Source organism: Lontra canadensis, unplaced genomic scaffold, assembly GCF_010015895.1.
Source record: "Lontra canadensis isolate GAN:19392208 unplaced genomic scaffold, GSC_riverotter_1.0 scaffold14, whole genome shotgun sequence".
In the NCBI taxonomy this organism is placed as follows: domain Eukaryota; kingdom Metazoa; phylum Chordata; class Mammalia; order Carnivora; family Mustelidae; genus Lontra; species Lontra canadensis.
Window position 1 is genome coordinate 23,630,920 of NW_022631008.1, and position 19,718 is coordinate 23,650,637.

Sequence of the window (19,718 nt, forward strand, 5' to 3'; positions counted from 1 at the left end):
ATTTTATTTGTTTGTTAGCTTGATTTATAGTTTTTAAATACTCAGACACTTGGAATGCACCTCCATTTGTATGCTTGCTCTGCCGGTTAAGTGACCTAGGATGAATTAGGTGCCTATTATTAATTCATCAGAATTAAGAGTGGAACTTCCTGGCACATTTACTCACAACTGACATCCCCGCAGTCATTCAGATAGGCGATGCCCTTTTAAAAATGAAGCTATTCCTAAAAATTCTCCATTTATAATGCTGTCTTATGATAGGATGTCGTGGACAGTAACTGATAAATCAGAGACATCCTTTGTAAAGTTATATACAGAAAGGTCATATATCATAAAGGAAAGAGAAAAACTTAGCAAGAGAACGAAAGCAGATAAATTGAAGTAGACATTTTAACTGTTGTTGAAAGGATCGTATCAATGAGCCCATAATAGATAGGAGGGTGAGATTTTGTTAGACTTAATCACCAAGAAATGTGGGGAGCCTGGGTGGCTCAGCCAGTTAAGGATCTGACCTTGATTTCAGTTCAGGTCATGATCTCAGGGTTGTGAGATTGAGTCCCGGGTGGGGCTCCATGTTGGGAGGAGCCTGCTTAAGATTCTCTCTCTCTCCCTCCCTCTGCCCACCTCCTCTCTCTCTCCCTCTTTAAAAAAAAAAAAAAAAAAAAAAATTTCAGGGAAATGAGAAACCAGTCACTTCTAGAGACTTAGAAACACTGTGGAAAGGCAGGTAAGAAAAAGCAACTTGGTAACAGAAAATGGGAGCAAATGTGCAAGGGAAAGAACAGGAAATCAAGAAGTGTTGAGCACTCACCATGGGCTAGGCCAAGTGCAAAGCCCATAAAGGACCTTAATACTTTCAGCTACATGACCCACCGGGCTTGCCTTTTTTTTTTTTTTTTTTTAAATACGTAAACTCTCTGCCTAACATAGGGCTCAAGTTCATGACCCTGAGATCGAGTCACATGCTCCATCGGCTGAACCAGCCAGGTGCCCGCACCCCCACCAACCTTATTAGGATTTATTACAGTCAAGCTGGCATGAAGGAGACTGCCTGGAATACCCGCTAATGAGGAATGCAGGCCCCACCTGTGAGCTCCCCTACCCCCCACCCCCCACCCAGCCCCCAGACAGCAGCCATGTCATGCCCCTGGGCTTTTGCATATGGTTTCCTATGGCTGGGTGCCTGAGTACCCTGGCAAACTCCTACGTCAAACTTTAAGCCTCAGCTCAAATACCACTATCACGGAGAAGTTCTGCCAGGCCCAGCATGTTTATTTCCTCTTTCGACTTCCTTAAAGCCCTTCATATCATCAGGCATATTAAAACATACCCTGTGGGGCACCTGGGTGGCTCAATTGGTTGAGCCACTGACTTCGGCTCAGGTCGTGGTTCCAGAGTCCCAGGATCAAGCCCTGCATTGGGGTCCCAGCTCGGCAGGCAGTCTGCTTCTCCTTCTGATGTTCTCCCCTCTCATGTTCTCTCTCACTCTCTCGAATAAATAAATAAAATCTTTAAAAACATAGCCTGTTGCATTACAGTGATCTGTCCTTTTGTCTGTCTCCTCTAGACAGTAGCTTCTTGTGGGCAGGGAAATATCCTATAAGATGTCCTATACCGTCTAGAACATACTCAGGATGTAATAGAGGCACACGACTGACAGAATAATTGAGTGAACAAACATACACAGGTAAACAGGTAAACAACTAGTGTGTATCTTTCTCACACCTGAGTGTTTTAGTTAGTCCGCTGGAGGTCTGAGCATTACCCTCTTTTTTCTTGGCAGTATCTTTGAGACAAAGGAAACAAGGGAATGATTCAAATGGCTTATGTATGATACATGTCAACTTAAAATGTGACAACGATCACTTTAGACCAGTGCACCGCCAGTGCAGTGATGGAAACGTTCTGATTTTGCACTTTCTCAAATGGTAGTCACTAGTCACATGCAGCTACCGAGCTCTTGAAAAGTAGTAACTACAAATGAACTGAATTTTATATTTTAAATGATTTAAGATAACTACATGTGGCTGGTAGCTACTGTATGGGACACCATAGCTTTAGACAATCATTAATCCACAAGGCAGTAGGAAAGCTCTACTTCATTGTCATTTTTCTGTACAAAAGACAAAAATCAAGGAGCCTGGGTGGTTCAGTCTATTAAGCGGCTGCCTTCAGCTTAGGTCATGATCCCAGGGTCATAGGATCGAGTCCTGCGTCGGGCTCCCTGCTCAGCGGGAAGCCTGCTTCTCCCTCTGCCTGGCGCTCCCCTACGTGTGCTCTCCCTATCTCTATCTCTCTGGCAAATAAATAAAATCTTTTTAAAAACAAAAATCAGCCACTGACAAGCTGATTAAACTTTCTGCCTCGGATTGTATATTCACCTGTAAATCTAACAAGAGGAACTACAGGATAGAAGAACGACAGCTCAAAGCTCCATGAAAGGGCACCTCTGGGCTCAGTTCCCTTCCTGCCATAACAAGTCCTCCCGGGAGGCAGCTGAAGGGAGCACCCTCCCACCCCTTCCCAAAGCAGGAGGGCAGATGGTGCTTATGTGCCCACCCACGTGGGTTCAGGGATTTCCTCTGCAGAGTTATAGATAATAGGTTCACTCCACTCTATGAGTCAAGAGGATCACACAGAAAACACCCAAAGTCTCTGGAGGAAGTACCAGATGCTAAATCTTAGAGAAGAATGGCAGAACGTCTCACGAACGCACAGCAATGCATCTTCCAGCCCTTTCGGTTCTCCAGCTGGAGCAGCCTGGGGTCACCTCCTCCGTCAGGGGTAAGCTACTCAGCTTCTTTCCCTGGGCTTTTTTGTGCCTGGAGAGAGTGAGGCTTTGTAAACCCCGAGGTGCTTATCATCCGGTTTACTAGGCCTGATTATCTAATTTTCACCTGTGGAAAGAAAGCATTTTGCAATCGCTCATCTCCAAGGATAGAAAACGTCAAATCCCCTCCCCAGGTTCTCGGAGACAACGGGGCTCACGTGAGCATAACAGCTTGGAGAGACCTAAACAGCCCCTTTTTATTAAAAGGGATGGCTCGTGGCGGGGGGCGGGGGGAAGACCACATGCACAATATCAACATTTGAGGACAGAAAACATGGGATGGAGAGAAATGGGGTGTGTGCTTCTCAAACTTGACCAAGTATCACAATCCCCCTGGAAGGCTTGTTAAAAGATGACTGGGCTCTACTCTGGAGTTTCTCCTTTACTAGGTCAGGGGCAGGAGCCTAGACTGTGCATTTCTAAGTCCCTCAGTGATGCTACCACAGATGATAATCCCGCTATATCACACTTTGAGACCCACGGCTCAAGGTCATCGCCTCGGCCTCCAGCTGCTTTTCAGGCAGTTCCTTACAGGGTTCCAGTCAGTTCCTCAAAATGAAAAGACAGGGTTTTTTGTTTGTTTTTTATTTATTTGACAGACAGAGGTCACAAGTAGGCAGAGTACCAGGCAGAGAGAGAGGGAAGCAGGCTCCTTGCTGAGCAGAGAGCCCGATGCGGGCCTTGATCCCAGGACCCTGAGATCATGACCTGAGCCGAAGGCAGAGGCTTAACCCACTGAGCCACCCAGACACCCCTGAAAAGATGTTTATAAGTGTGTGTGTACTGACAGGGGGCCTAGTTCTGTGTTTCCCCATTGTCCACTCCCCCTGCCACCTCGCTTCCGCCCAGACCCAAGCACAGCAATGCAGACTGCATGTGTGGAGCCTCTGCCACGAAAGCCATCTGGCAAGAATGTCTGGAAGACCTTTCAGTTGATTCCAGCTCCATGGCCAGCACCCTTGGCTTAAGAGCACACTGGCTGAGAGCACCCGTATGCACCGAGGGACTGTCTTCTCCTCAAAGGATCACAACCACCACCACCACCCCCTCAGCAGGATGCTTGTCAAAGAAAGAACAACATTCATAAATGTGTAAGGGCTTTTGACAAAGGTCTGCCTTGGACATGTACAAGAGGAAGCTTACGTTTGCACAGAAAAGCCATAGGGAAGGGTGACAAAACTGTCCAGTTCACCGAAGGGTGTTGGAGAGACGCCCTATGTGTAAGCAATAATCGGGAGCTCATCTTTTTTTTTCTTTCTTTTTGCTAACGTTTATGTATTACTTACCACATGCCATGCACTGTCCTAAGTAAGTACTTTACATATATTAACTCATTTAATTTTCAGCTTCCTTCAAGATAGGTATATCTTTTCTTTTTTTTTTCAATGTATTTATTTGACAGAGATCATAAGCAGGCAGAGAGGCAGAAGCAGGCTCCCCGAAGAGCAGAGATCCAGATGCAGGGCTCGATTCCAGAACCCTAAGATCATGACCTGAGCCAAAGGCAGAGGCTTTAACCCACTGAGCCACCCAGGCGCCCCAAGATAGGTATACTTTTATTCCCCTTTTACAGTTAAGGAAACTGAGGCTTGAGGTCAAATGACAGGGCCAAAGTCACACTGCTAATAAGCAGTAGAGCCAAGATTCGAATCCAAGATACCTGGCTTCAGAGTCCATGCTTATAAGCATCTCATCATTCCAGAGAACTCTGTTGTTTTCTGTTCATCCATTTATTCATTTGTCTCAAGGAAGATTACGGACAAGAATGGAATACTTGTGTGGCCGGCTTACACAATTCCCAAGAGGAAAGACTCCTTGAGAAACAGCCTCAAGCTATCTGTTGCTGGGTAACAATGGAATCGAGGTAAAGCGAACTGGAGCTGGAGAATTACAGTGGATGCGGACAGCCAGCGTCGTGCCCCCAGCTCCTCTCACTCACTGGACAAGAAGATTTGTGTTGACCAGCGGCCAGTGAGAAGACATGGCCAAGTTTTCAACCAGGTTCTTACCTGAATCTCTTTCTAATAAGCATTTATCCTGCCCCTGCTGTGTGCAAAATGCTGCTAGATATTAGATGATAAAGGTAGGAAAAGAGAACCAAAACATGGTTATCACCCTCCTGGAGTTTACATGTGGGAGGGGGTAGAAAGGTAAATGGCCAGAGAGCACACCATCATTTATCTTACACTGGGACATTAGTCTGCTAGATGAGACCGGTGAGTGCCTTCCCACTTTCACCAGAGCCTGGCTGGAGGTATGGAAAACAGCTATTTGTGTCAGGTATCCTAGTGAATACATTGCACAGTTAAATTTTTTTTTAATATACACCAATTTTTTTTTTTTTTAGATTTTATTCATTTGAGAGAGAGAGAGAAAGAGAGAGAACACGAGTGGAGGGAGGGTCAGAGGGAGAAGCAGACTCCCACTGAGTAGGGAAGCCTGATGTAGAACTTGAACCTGGGACTCCGGGATCATGACCTGAGTTGAAGGCAGTTGCTTAACTAATTGATCTACCCAGGTGCCTTACACCAATTTTTTTCTTAAGATTTTATTTATTTATGGGGTACCTGGGTGGCCTGGTCAGTTAAGCATCTGACTCTTGATTTCAGCTGAGGTCATGATCTCAGGATGGTGAGATCAAGCCCTGTGTTGGGCTCTGTGTTCAGTGGGGAGTCTGCTTGACATTCTCTCCCTCTCCCTATGCCCCTTCCCCTGCTTGTACTCTCTCTCAGTCTCAAATAAATGAGTCCTTAGATTTATTTATTTGAGAGTGTGTGTGAGCATGAGCAGGGTCGGGGTGGGTGTGGGGAGGCACAGAGGGGCAGGGGAAGGGAAAGACTCCTCGTTGAGCAAGGAGCCTAATGCAGGCCTCGATCTCACAACCCTGAGATCATGACCTCAGCCAAAACCAAGAGCTGGAGACTCAACCGACTGAGCCACCCAGGTGCCTCCAGAGTTAAATTTGAATGCACATCCCATGCAATATTTGGACATACTTATACTAAAAAAGTATTGGTTATTCATCTGAAATTGAAATTTAATTGGGTTTTCTGTATTTTTATTTGCTAAGTATTGCATCCTTGTACAGATTATCTTTAATCCTCACAATAATTGTTTGAGGTCACCACTATTACCATCTACCTTTTACACATCCAGAAACTGGAACACAGCTTAGGTAACTGTCCAAATTCACACATCTATCTGTTAACATATACTGAGAAACCAAGATTCTTTTTTTTTTTTTTTTTAAGATTTTATTTGTTTATTTGACAGACAGATCAAGTGGGCAGAGAGGCAGGCAGAGAGAGAGGAGGAAGCGGGCTCCCTGCTGAGCAGAGAGCCCAATGCGGGGGCTCGATCCCAGGGCACTGGGATCATGACCTGAGCCAAAGGCATAGGCTTTAACCCACTGAGCCACCCAGGCGCCCCAGAAACCAAAATCTTTTAGGCTACTTTGTTTCCACCAATAGCCAATTTTGTGCTTGTTATGTTGATAACTACCATTATCTGTTTCACCGGACCCCATTGTCTGGTCTTGGCAAATTATCAGAATATAACCCATTCACTGACCAACATGCAAAGTTCTGGGTCCTGCTTGTCAAGGTTAAAAAGAGAGTCAAGTATTATGTAAAGGGAAGATAGGGATAGCATTTCCTCATTATGGAAAAAATCAGATCCATCATTTCTTTTTTTCTTTTTAAATTTTATGTATTTGAGAGAGAGAGAGAGAATGAGTGGGGGGAAAGGCAGAGGGAGAGGGACAAGCAGATTCCCCACTGAGCATGGAGCCCAATGAAGGGCCAGATCTCAGGACCCTGAGATCATGACCTGAGCCGAAGTCAGGTGCTCATCCAACTGAGCCACCCAGGTACGCCAAATCCGTAATTTCCAAGGCAGTGTTGACGAGGGATCAGGAGGCTGGCTGAGGACAAAGCAAAAGCTGGCACCTTGCACCCCCTCTCCACCTGCTCCCCTTGGTAATGTGTGTGACATTCCTCAGGCACCCCTGACTGCCGTAAGTGAGAAACAAGTAGTTAACTTGCAGAAATCACAATCTTACAAGACAGGAGTCTCCCTTGGTTTACAAATGTCCTAGAGATCTACAAACAAAGAAGTTACCTTATCAATAGCACAATTTCCAGAAGCAAATAACTCAGTTCCTCAAGCCCTAAATAAAGTTAAATTTCTTCTAAACCCAAATCTCACTAACAAGGACACTTGATAGGAGAAATGTGAAACTTTATCTCTAGATCTCCAAGATAGTGTCAAGAATCATTCCCAAGCATATGGCCCACTGATATACATCTAAAGGGTCTTACAAGAAGATTTTTACTACTAGTAATAAATAACCTTTCTCCCAACAATAGCTAGCCCCTCAAGGTCCCGGAGACCTTGCTTCCAAAATTCCTTAGAGACTAACATCACCCCCTTTGTTCTCACCTACCCAACTCCTGTCTATATAATCAGCCACTCCTCAGGATAAGAGGGCAGCAGCTCTTCCTGCCCACGGGTCCTGTCCCCGTGCTTTAATAAGCCACCATTTTGCACCAAAGACGTCTCAAGAATTCTTTCTTGGTCATCGGCTCCGGACCTCAGCCCACCGAACCTCACCTAGGTTCTAGAACTTCATCAGTGTGACTTACTGAAACACACAAGGGAATGAAGACCAGATTCTGGAAACAAGTGATGCGAAAGGAGGAGAGTCCTACAGCCCAACAACCAATCTGTTCTAGGGGGCTGACAGCATTAACAACATTGTAAGTTTATACTCCGGAACATCTGAGTTTGAGATTCTTCATAAAGCAATAGCCTTGTTTCTTTGAATGACAATTAAAGCTGCCTGACAGTGAGTGAGTGAGTGAATTTAGCCTGGTTCTTTGTGATCCTGAATCCTTTCAGCTCTGCCTCCAACTCCCATTATCTGTCATTTTCTCTCAGATGTTAAAAAGAAAACAAAGCCCATCTACTGGTGTGCCAAAGCACTGGAAACACCACCGATCTTCCCCTTTAGCTCAAAGCAAAGGCTTCCCCCTGCCCCGCCCCCAACAAACTTGAATGGCTTCTCAAAACTTCAACATTAAGTAGTTAGGAACAGTAAATTTTAAGGTTACTAACATTTGACACAACTACTTATGGTGGCTTTTATTTTTCCCAATTTTTTTCTCTTACCAGAGGAAGGAATTTAATGATCATGCCATAAGATCTGCTTCTATTCAAGCTCTGATTACACAGGATTGAGCCATATGAAATCACTATCTTTGTAGGTCAAAAATGATCAAATAGCAGCAGTCTCATATGGTTCCACCTAATATAAACATGCAGATAATATCTGCCATTCGCACAAACATGGGTGAACCTGGAGGACATTATACTAAATGAAATAAGCCAGACACAGAAGGAAAAAAAGGGCATGATCTCACTTATATTTGGAATCTAAAAAAGGCAAATACACAGAAGCAGAGAGTATAACAGTAGTTACCAGGAGCAGGAAGGTGGAGAAATGGGCAGATACTGGGAACAAATCTGCAGTTCTGTGCAATGAATAAGTCTAGAAAGCTAATGTACAGCATGATGACGATAGTAACACTGTACTGAATAATGGAAATTTACTGCAAGAGTAGATTTCAGGTGCTATCATCACACACACAGAAATAGTAACCATGTGAGGAGATGATCTGTTAATGAGCGTGACTGTAGCAATTATTCCACTGTATACATATAGCTCATCATTGTGTTGTGGACTTTATTTTTGTCTGTTGTACACTTTAAATACAAATTTATTTAAAAATAAAAATTTTAGGGGCTCCTGGGTGGCTCAGTGGGTTAAAGCCTCTGCCTTCGGCTGGGGTCGTGATCCCAGGGTCCTGGGTTTGAGCCCCGCCTCGGGCTCTCTGCTCAGCGGGGAGCCTGCTTCCTCCTCTCTCTCTGCCTGTCTCTCTGCCTACTTGTGACTTCTGTCTGTCAAATAAATATATGAAGTCTTTAAAAAATAAATAAAAATAAAAATAAAAATTTTAGGAGTGCCTAGGTGGCTCGGTTGGTTAAGTGTCTGCCTTCAGCTCAGGTCATGTTCCTGGAGTCCTGGGATCAAGCTCCACAGTGGGCTCTCTGCTTAGCGGGGAGCCTGCTTCTCCGTCTCCCTCTGCCTGCCACTCTGCCTGTTTGTGCACTCTCACTCTCTGTCAGATAAGTACATAAAATCACTTAAAGATTTTATTTAAAGAGTGAGAGAGTGAGATAGCGAGAGTGCACAATAACGGGGAGGGACCAAGGGAGAGGGAGAAGTAGGCTCTCTCCTGAGCAGGGAACCTGATGGGGGGGCCCCGATCCCAAGACCCTGGGATCATGACCCCAGCCGAAGGCAGATTCTTGTTTTGTTTGTTTTTTTTTAAGATTTTATTTATTTAATTGCAGAGAGAGACATCACAAGTAGGCAGAGAGGCAGGCAGAGAGAAGGGGAAAGCAGGCTCCCAACTGAGCAAAGAGCCCGATGTGGGGCTCGATCCCAAGGTCCTGGAATCATGACCCGAGCCGAAGGCAGAGGCTTTAACCCACTGCGCCACCCAGGTGCCCCCGAAGGCAGATTCTTAACCAACTGAGCCACCCAGGCGCCCCATAAATAAAAATCTTTTTAAAAAATTAAAAAAATAAAAATAAATAAAAATAAAATTTAAAAAATACACAAGATATTTTAAAAGATTGAAAAATACACATGATATATAAATAAATACAGTCCTCCTTCATTCCTTAATTGGTCATTTCAACAGTAATAACAAAAGATTCTCTAAAGTTTCCTAGTCGCCTATACAATACGCACACAATATAGATCTCAGTAAATTGTGGGATGGCAGAGAATAAATAGCGGCAAGGGAGTGTTCGTGGAAGATTAAGACAAATTATAGATTCAGAGCTGAACAGAATCGCACAAAACATGAGAAGCAGCCCCCTGAAGTTACTCCAAAATACACGGTTCAAAGAACTGAGGCTATCCCTGGCCAAAGAGCTTTTCCTTTTCATTTTACTAACAAGCTATCGTTTTTGGTTTGTCCTTCACGCCAGTGTAGAGAACAAACAAAAAATTAAGCAGCACATTTATTTAAAAAACTGTCATGTCCCCCAATATAACTGTTGGTACTTAAATACATTTGCAGGGGGAGATGCCGAGAATATTCCTCATTGTTTCGTGTTTCCAATCACTTGCTTCCTTGCCTGTTACTGACATTGTCATTACTATTGACTCAGATCCTTTTTTTTTTTTTTTTAAGATTATTTATTTATTTGACAGAGAGAGAGATCACAAGTAGATGGAGAGGCAGGCAGAGAGAGAGAGAGGGAAGCAGGCTCCCTGCTGAGCAGAGAACCCGATGCGGGACTCCATCCCAGGACTCTGAGATCATGACCTGAGCCAAAGGCAGCGGCTTAACCCACTGAGCCACCCAGGCGCCCCGACTCAGATCCTTTTAAAGTATTTTTTTTTTTTTAAGATTTTATTTATTTGTCAGAGAGAGAGGGAAAGAGAGCGAGCACAGGCAGACAGAATGGCAGGCAGAGGCAGAGAGAGAAGCAGGCTCCCCGCCGAGCAAGGAGCCCGATGTGGGACTCGATCCCAGGACGCTGGGATCATGACCTGAGCTGAAGGCAGCCGCTTAACCAACTGAGCCACCCAGGCGTCCCCCGACTCAGATCCTTTTAACAGGGAACATTTTTAGGTCTGTGCAACTTGGAGGGAATGAGTCGTTAATTAAAATATGCAATAGATTTACTCTGTTATGGGTAGAAGGAAAGAAGCCAACAGCATCTGCTACAGGTTTTTCATATCCTAAGGTGATTACCATAGGAATCTATATTTAGATATTTAGTAAGAGTTCAACAAATTTAGTTTATTTGCCATTAATCAATCTAGACCAGTAATCCCAACTGTGGCCCAAAGAATGTTATTGAAAATACTTATGGGATACAGTTAAACTAGTCCTCAGAGGAAAACATAAATGCTTGTACTGAGAAAATAAAAGTGGTTGAACTAAGCATCTAGCTAAGGAAATTAGAAAAAAAAACACAACAAAATAAACTGAAAGAAAGTAAAAGGAAGGAAATGATAAAGAAAAAAATAAATCCATTAACTAGAAAACACATATATCATCAAAGGGATTTATTAAAAGCCAAAAGTTGGGTATTTAAAACTATTTAAATTGACAACCTCTGGAAAGATAGATTAAGGAAAAGAAAAAATAAGTAAGATGGAAATAAATAAATGGGGCGCCTGGGTGGCTCAGAGAGTTAAGCCTTTGCCTTCAGCTCAGGTCATGATCCCAGGGTCCTGGGATCAAGCCCCACCTCGGGCTCTCTGCTCAGCAGGGGGCCTGCTTTCCCCCACCCCCTCCACCTGCTTCTCTGCCTACTTGTGATCTCTTTCTCTCTCTCTCTCTGTCAAATAAATAAATAAAATCTTTTTTAAAAAAAGATGGAAATAAATACACTAACATTTCAAAAGATAAAATATTATAAACAATTTTATGCTATTTAACTGGGAAACACATAATGAAATAATTCATGGAAAATTTAACTTAAACTAATTCAAGAAGAAATAGAAAGTTTGTGTAGTCCTACTTAAAAAAAAATAATAATTTAGGTGCACCTGGGTGTCTCAGTCAGTTGAGTGTCTGACTCTTGGCTTCTACTCCCGTCATGATCTTGCGGTCCAGGGATCAAACCCCATGCTGGGGTCTCTGCTCTCAGCAGGGAGTCCACTTAAGGATTCTCTCCATCTGTCTGCCCCTCCCACCCCTCACGCAGGCATGCTCCTTCTCTCTAAAATAAATGTATCTTTAAAAAAATAAAAGTAGAGGCGCCTGGGTGGCTCAGTGGGTTAAGCCACTGCCTTCAGCTCAGGTCATGATCTCAGGGTCCTGGGATTGAGTCCCTCATCGGGCTCTCAGCTCAGCAGGGAGCCTGCTTCCCTCTCCCTCTCTCTCTTCCTGCCTCTCTGCCTATTTGTGATCTCTGTCTGTCAAATAAATAAATAAAATCTTCTAAAAAAAATAAAAATAAAAAATAAAAAAATAAAAGTAATTTAATCTGTAGATTAAGAAATCTTCACACACACAAACCAATACATGCAGATATAGTCTTCCAAACTTTAAACAGTTAAGGTTATTCCAATCTTAAATAAATTCTTCTAGATACTAAGGAAAGCAACATTCCCTTAACCATTCAATGAGGCTGATATAATTGAAATTCTACAGCTATACAAGGATGGTGTAAGAAAGGAAAGTTGAGAGACCAATCTTGCCCATAAACACACATAAAAAATCCTAAGCAAAATATTAGCAAAAAAATTCATAAGAGGGGCGCCTGGGTGGCTCAGAGGGTTAAAGCCTCTGCTTCAGCTCAGGTCATGATCTCAGGGTCCTGGGATTGAGCCCCACATCGGGCTCTCTGCTCAGCAGGGAGCCTGCCTCCCCCTCTCTCTCTGCCTGCCTCTCTGCCTACTTGTGATCTGTCAAATAAATAAATAAAATCTTTTTAAAACAACAACAACAAAAAAAAGAATTAAAAAAAAAAGTTCACAAGAGTGTTAGAGTGATCCAAAAAACACAACCCTACTATGTTGTCTGCAAGAACCCCATGTTATGGTGTACCTGGGTGGCTCAGTTAAGTGTCCCAATTCTTAATTTCAGCTCAGGTCAGGATCTCAGGGTCTTGAGATCAAGCCCCATGTTGGGCTCCAGGTTTTACGGGATCTTCTCTCCTTTAGTTCTCACTATTCTTGGTCAAGCCATTTTGAAGAATGAAGACATAAACCAGACAGAATGATGGGCAGCAAAGGAAAGTTTATTGAGTGACAGTAAAGTTTATTGAGTGATAGAATACAAAACTCCCAAAGAAGGAGGGGACCCAAGAGGATCGCCACTGTTGTTTCTAAGATTAGGGATTTTTAATTGGACAAGCCCTCCCTGTTACCCCATCAGGTTTTTGTCATCTATCTATCGCATGGGAAATGGTGGAGGGTTCCTTCTAGGGTGGTGTAAAATGCTTTTAAGGGTAGTTTCCTCTTGGCGGGGGGTGTGGGGTGGGGGGTTGGGGGAGTTGGGAAAAAGGCTTCCCTGCCTTTCTTCCAACTCTCCATTATCTGCTCAATGCAGAGTCTGCTTGTCCCTCTCCGCCCCCCCATCACTTACGTATGCTCACGCACTCTCTCGGTCTCAGATAAAATCTAAAAACAAAACAAAACTTCACTTTATTTTTTTTTAAGATTTTATTTACTTACTTGACAGACAGAGAGAGATCACAAGTAGGCAGAGAGGCAAGCAGAGAGAGAAGGGGAAGCAGGCTCCCTGCTGAGCAGAGAGCCCGATGTGGGGCTCAATCCCAGGACCCTGGGATCATGACCTGAGCTGAAGGCAAAGGCTTAACTCTCTGAGCCACCCAGGCGCCCCTCACTTTATTTATTCTTTTTTTTAATTTTTAGATTTTATTTTTAAGTAATCTCCACACCCAACATGGGGTTTGAACTCACAACCCCCAGATTGAGTCACATGTTCACCACTGACTGAGCCAGCCAGGCACCCCAAGGAATCCACTTTAATTCTAAATTTCATAAGAGAATTTTTAAATTTTTTTTTAAATATTTTATTTATTTATTTGACAGTGAGAGAGGGAACACAAGGAAGGGGAGTGGGAGAAGGAGAAGCAGGCCTTCCACTGAGCAGGGAGCCCGATGGATGCAGGGCTCAGTCCCAGGACCCTGGGATCATGACCTGAGCTGAAGGCAGCCACTTAACAATTGAGCCACCCAGGCACCCCAAAAGAATTTTTTTTAAAGATTTTATTTATTTATTTAACAGACGGAGATCACAAGTAGGCAGAGAAGCAGGCAGAGAGGAGGAGGCAGGCTCCCCGCTGAGCAGAGAGCCCGATGCGGGGCTCGATCCCAGAAACCTAGGATCATGACCTGAGCTGAAGGCAAAGGCTTTAACCCACTGAGCCACCCAGGCGCCCCAGAAGAATTTTTTTTTAATGACCAGTTTGGGTTTATACAAGAACGCCTTAATATTAGAAAATCCAGGGGTGCCTGGGTAGCTCAGTCAGCTGAGTGTCTGACTCTTGATTTTGACTCAGGATATGATCTTGGGGTCGTGCGATCCAGTCCCACATCGGCTCCCCACTCAGCAGGGAGTCTTCTTGAGATTCTTTCCCTTTCTCTTCCTCCTCTTCTGCCCCTTCCCCTCTGCCTCTCTCCTCTTGCACTCTCCCAAATAAATAAATAAAATCTTTTTTAAAAATCCATGCACACAATTAATCACACCATATTTAAGGAGAAAAACCATATCATCTTCTCAAATACATACAGAAATGGTGTTTTGAGGGACACCTGGCTGGCTCAGTGGGTGGAGCATGGGACTCAGTCTCAGGGTTGTGAATTCAAGCCCCTTGTTGGGTGTAGAGATTACTTGAAAAAATAAAATCAAAAAAGAAAAGAAGAGAAACGAAAAGAAAAGAAAGAAATGGTATATGATAAGATTCAAAATTCATTCATGATTAAAATCTATAATATTCTAGGGGCACCTGGGTGGTTAGTCAGTTGGGTATCCAACTTGATTTTGGCTCAGGTTGGTCATGATCTCGGGATCCTGGGATCAAGCCCTGTGTCAGGCTCCCTGCTTGGCAGGGTGTCTGCTCAAGGATTCTCTCTCTCCCTCTGCCCCTCCTCCCACTCATGTGAGCTCTCTCTCAAATGAATAAATAAGTCTTTTTTAAAAATCTATAAAATATTCTATAGCAAAAGAAGTATAAAAGGATGCTTCTTAATCTGAAAAAAAAAATGCCAAACCATTTAGCAAATATATATATTTGGGGGATGGGGTTGGGGAGGGACAGAGGAGAGGAACAAAGAGAATCTTAAGCAGGCTCCACACCCAGTGCTGAGCCTGACATATGGCTTGATCTCACCACCCTGAGATCACGACCTGAGTCTAAATCAACAGTCGGATGCTTTAACTGACTGAACCACCCAGGCGCCCCATGCAAATATCACTTTTAATAGAAAAAAGCATTCCTTTTAGAATCAGGAAAAATGATACTACCACTGCTTTTGTTCAACATTGTACCAGAGCACTGAAACAGGGAGATAAGATTTAAAAAGTGCAAAGTTTGGAAAGGCTATGACACACAGGAAAAAATGCTCAGTATCACTAATCATTATGAAAATGCAAATGAAGCGGCGCCTGGGTGGCTTGGTGGGTTAAAGTCTCTGCCTGCACCTCAGGTCATGATCCTGGGGTCCTGGGATTGAGCCCCATATTGGGCTCCCTGTTCAGCGGGGAGCCTGCTTCTTCCTCTGCCCTTCCCTCCCCCCACCATTCTCTCTCTCTCTCTTTCTTTCTCTCTCAAATAAATTAAAAAAATCTTTTTTTTAAGATTTTATTTATTTATTTGACAGACAGAGATCACAAGTAGGCAGAGAGGCAGGCAGGGAGAGGAGGAAGCAGGCTCCCCACCAAGCAGAGAGCCCGATGTGGGGCTCGATCCCAGAATCCTGAGATCATGACCTGAGCCAAAGGCAGAGGCTTAACCTACTGAGCCACCCAGGTGCTCTCAAATAAATTTAAAAATCTTAAAAAAAAAAAAAAAAAAAGAGAGAGAGAGAAGAAATAACAAGTGTTGGTGAGGATGTGAAGAATGTAAACTGGTGCAGCCACCATGGAGAAAAGCATAGAGCTTTTTCAAAAAATTTAAGAGAGTAATACCATATGATCCAATAATTCCACTACTGTGTATTTACCCAAAGAAAATGAAAACACTGGGGCACCTGGGTGGCTCAGTGGGTTAAGCCGCTGCCTTCAGCTCAGGTCATGATCTCAGGGTCCTGGGATCGAGTCCCGCATCGGGCTCTCTGCTCAGCAAGAAGCCTGCTTCCCTCTCTCTCTCTCTCTCTGCCTGACTCTCCGTCTACTTGTGATCTCTGTCTGTCAAATAAATAAATAAAATCTTAAAAAAAAAAAAAAGAAAATGAAAACACTAATACAAAAAGATATGTGCACACCTGTTTATTGTGGCATTATTTACAATAGCCAAGATATGGAAGTAATCCAAGTACCCATTGGTAGACAAATGGATAAGAAAGAGGTAGTGTGTGTATGTGTGCATATAAGTATATATGTATAGTTATATATGTATGATATATATGTTACATATGTATGTAATATGTATATAATATGTAATATTTCATAGATACGAATATATGTAATCCACACATACTTGCATATGTGTATACTTACACATATGTAAGTATATGTATACACACACACATACACAGCCAGAAAAAAAGAAGAGATCATGACATTTGCAACAATATGGATAGACCTACGGGGTATCATACTAAGTGAAGTAAGTCAGAAAGAGAAAGACAAACACCATGTGATTTCACTCATATGTGGAATCTAAGAAAACAAATGAGGGGTGCCTGGGTGGCTCGGTCAGATTAGTGGCTGCCTTTGGCTCAGGTCATGATCTCAGGGTCCTGGGATCAAGTCCCGCATCAGGCTTCCTACTAAGTGAGGAGCCTGCTTCTCTCCTTCTGCCTGCTGCTCCCCCTGCTTGTGCACACTCTGTCAAATGAATAAATAAAATCTTAAAAAAAAAAAAAAACAAAGGGACAGAGAAAATACAACCGTATACAGACAGACAAAGCTAATATGTAGTAATAGAGATCAGAACAGTGATTTCTCTTTGGCATTGTTCACTGGGAGGAAGCATGACAGAGCCTTCTGGTGTGTTAGAAACGCTCTATGTAGATCTTTTTCTGTATGGTAATTACAGGAATAAAACATAATGCACAAGGTCACTAAGCTTATGCTTAAGATTTGTGCATTTTACTATGTAAGCTTTACATCAATAAAAAAGTCTTCAAAATGTAACTAAAAGGGGTGCCTGGGTGGCTCAGTGGGTTAAAGTCTCTGCCTTTGGCTCAGGTCATGATCTCAGGGTCCTGGGATTGAGCCCCACATTGTTCTCTCTGCTCAGCTTCCTCCTCTCCCTCTGCCTGCTTCTCTACCTACTTGTTATCTCTGTCTGTCAAATAAATAAATAAAATCTTTAAAAAAAATTCTACAATTTGAAAGGGCAAGAAAAATAGATGGTACCTAGAAATGCATAGTGCCTGCCCCCCTTTACTCATGGTGTTTCCCTTTACACAGTTTTAGTCATCTGTGGTTAACCATGATCTGGAAGCAGACGAGCCTCCTGCTGACAAATTGTCAGGTCAGGAGTATCTTACTGCCCCATCACAATGCCCACATCATGCACTTGACTTCATCTAATCACCTGGGCACTGTATCATCTCACATCAACACAAGTAGGAGGAGTACACTGTAAGATATTTTGGGGGATGAGACCACATTCATATAACTTTTATTGCAGCATATTGTTATAATTATTCTATTATGTATGTATATTCAAAATTCCAATAATTTTACTCCTAAATCGAGACCTGCTGAAAATTTTGGTTTAAATATATTTGAATGATGGTTCATGGATACGTTTTCCAATATCGTGAAAACAAAAACAGAAGAACAGAAAAGTAACCACAGTCCACCAACAGAAGAACAAAAAGTAAATGATGGTAAAGGGGTGCAGGGGTGTGGGAGGCACAGTTATTCATTCCACAGTTATGGAATGAGTAAGTCAAGGAGATGGAAGGTACAGCACATAGCATATAGTCAATGGTATTGTTAACAGTGTTGTATGGTTGCCGTGCCTGGGTGGCTCAGCTGGTTAAGCCACTGCTTCCAGCTCAGGTCATGATCCCAGAGTCTTGGAATCGAGTCCCACTTCAGACTCCCAGCTCCATGGGGAGTCTGCTTCTCCCTCTGACCTTCTCCCCTCTCATGTTGTCTCTCATTCTCTCTCAAATAAATAAAGAAAATCTTAAAAAAAAAAACAAACACCCAGTGTTGTATGGTCAAGATGGCAGTTACATTTATGGGGAGCGTAGCATAACGTATAGAAAAGTTGAATCACTGTATTATACACCTGAAATTAGGGTAGCATGTGTATCAAATTCAATTAAAAAAATAATAATACTGGCATGGACACCTGGGTGGCTCATTCGGTTAGGCATCTGCCTTCAGCTCAGCTCAGGTCATGATTCCAGGGTCCTGGGATCAAGTCCCATGCCCGTCTCTTTACTTAGCGGAGAGCCCACTGCTCCCTCTGTTTGTGCTCTCCCTCTCTCTCTGACAAATTAATTAATTAATTAATTAATTATAAATCCTGGGGCACCTGGGTGGTTCAGTCATTTTCGGCTCAGGTCATAATCCCAGGGTCCTGGGATCAAGCCCTGCATCAGGCTCCCTGCTCGGCAGGTAGCCTGCTTCTCCCTTTCCCACTCCCCCACTTGTGTTCCCTCTCTTGCCGTGTGTGTCTCTCTCTCTCTGTCAAATAAATAAATAAATAAATAAAACCTTAAAATATATATATATACTGGGGCGCCTGGGTGGCTCAATGGGTTGAAGCTTCTGCCTTTGGCTCGGGTCATGATCCCAGGGTCCTGGGATCAAGCCCCATGTCAGGCTCTTTGCTCGGCAGGGAGCCTGCTTCCTCCTCTCTCTCTGTCTGCCTCTCTGTCTGCTTGTGATCGCTGTCTGTCAAATGAATGAATAAAATCTTTAAAAATATAAATATATATTATATTTATATATAATATATATAATAAATATATATTTTTTATTATATACATATATATATAGGCAGTTCAGCTGCAAGTTTTGAAGATGCTGCCCAAAGGAAAAAGCGGTTTAGGGAAAGGTGGAGCTACCTCCCGGAGTGGTCGTTCTTCTGACAAGAAGGCTCAGGGTCCCAAATGTGGCGGCGATGCAGTAAAGATCAGACACTTTCCATGTAAAAAACAAGGGAAAACCATGGGAGCCACAGAAAAGTTAAAGTTTGGAAAGACATCCAATGAAGTGGCTGTCATGAAGATAGAGCTGGGCAAAGGGTGACCATTTCCAGAAGCAGCATTTGCCTTGCCTATGAGTGGGCTGGGTAAGTCTGTGTTTATAGATCCTCCAATTAAAATAAAATTTGGATATCATCTTATGGTGACTGAAAGGAGAAAATAAAATTCTACAAAAGACTGAAAAATATATAGTGGCCAAAAAATGAAAAAATAAAATCATTTAAAAAATAAAATTGTTTTTCTCTTTTCTGGAAAAAAAACAGAAACAAAACTAATAAATTATGGTATAGTTACACTAAAAGAAATGGCTGAACTATAATCTGGAGGCAGCAGATCGGCGACTCAATCTTAGAATTCTACTGTTGAGCGAAAGAACAAGTCATCAACAGATGCTGTATCACACGTGACCTATAATATGACATCATTTAAATACATTTCAAGAACAAAACTCATCAATATATTGTTTGGGAAAACATAAGCATGTGATTTTTTTAAACTAGGTCTTTTAAGAAGACTATTTATTTGAAAGAGACAGAGAGAATGCATAGTTAACAGGGGTTGGGGTTTGCAGAGGGAAAGAATCTCCATCAGGCTCCCAGCCAAGTGTAGAGCCCAGTTGGACATGGGCCCAATCTCTTGACCCTGAGACCATGACCTAAGTCGAAATCAAGAGTCAGACACTTAGGGGCACCTGGGTGGCTCAGTGGATTAAAGCCTCTGCCTTCGGGGGCACCTGGGTGGCTCAGTGGGTTAAGCCGCTGCCTTCAGCTCAGGTCATGATCTCAGGGTCCTGGGATCGAGTCCCACATCGGGCTCTCTGCTCAGCAGGGAGCCTGTTTCCCTCTCTCTCTCTCTCTGCCTGCCTCTCCATCTACTTGTGATCTCTCTCTGTCAAATAAATAAATAAAATCTTAAAAAAAAAAAAAAATTTTT

General features: G+C 43.1%; 1 pseudogene; it reads left to right on the forward strand.

The window, feature by feature from the left end:
* The first annotated feature begins 18,600 nt into the window (after positions 1-18,600).
* On the forward strand, positions 18,601-18,948 carry LOC116868219 (annotated as a pseudogene).
* The last annotated feature ends 770 nt before the right edge of the window (positions 18,949-19,718 follow it).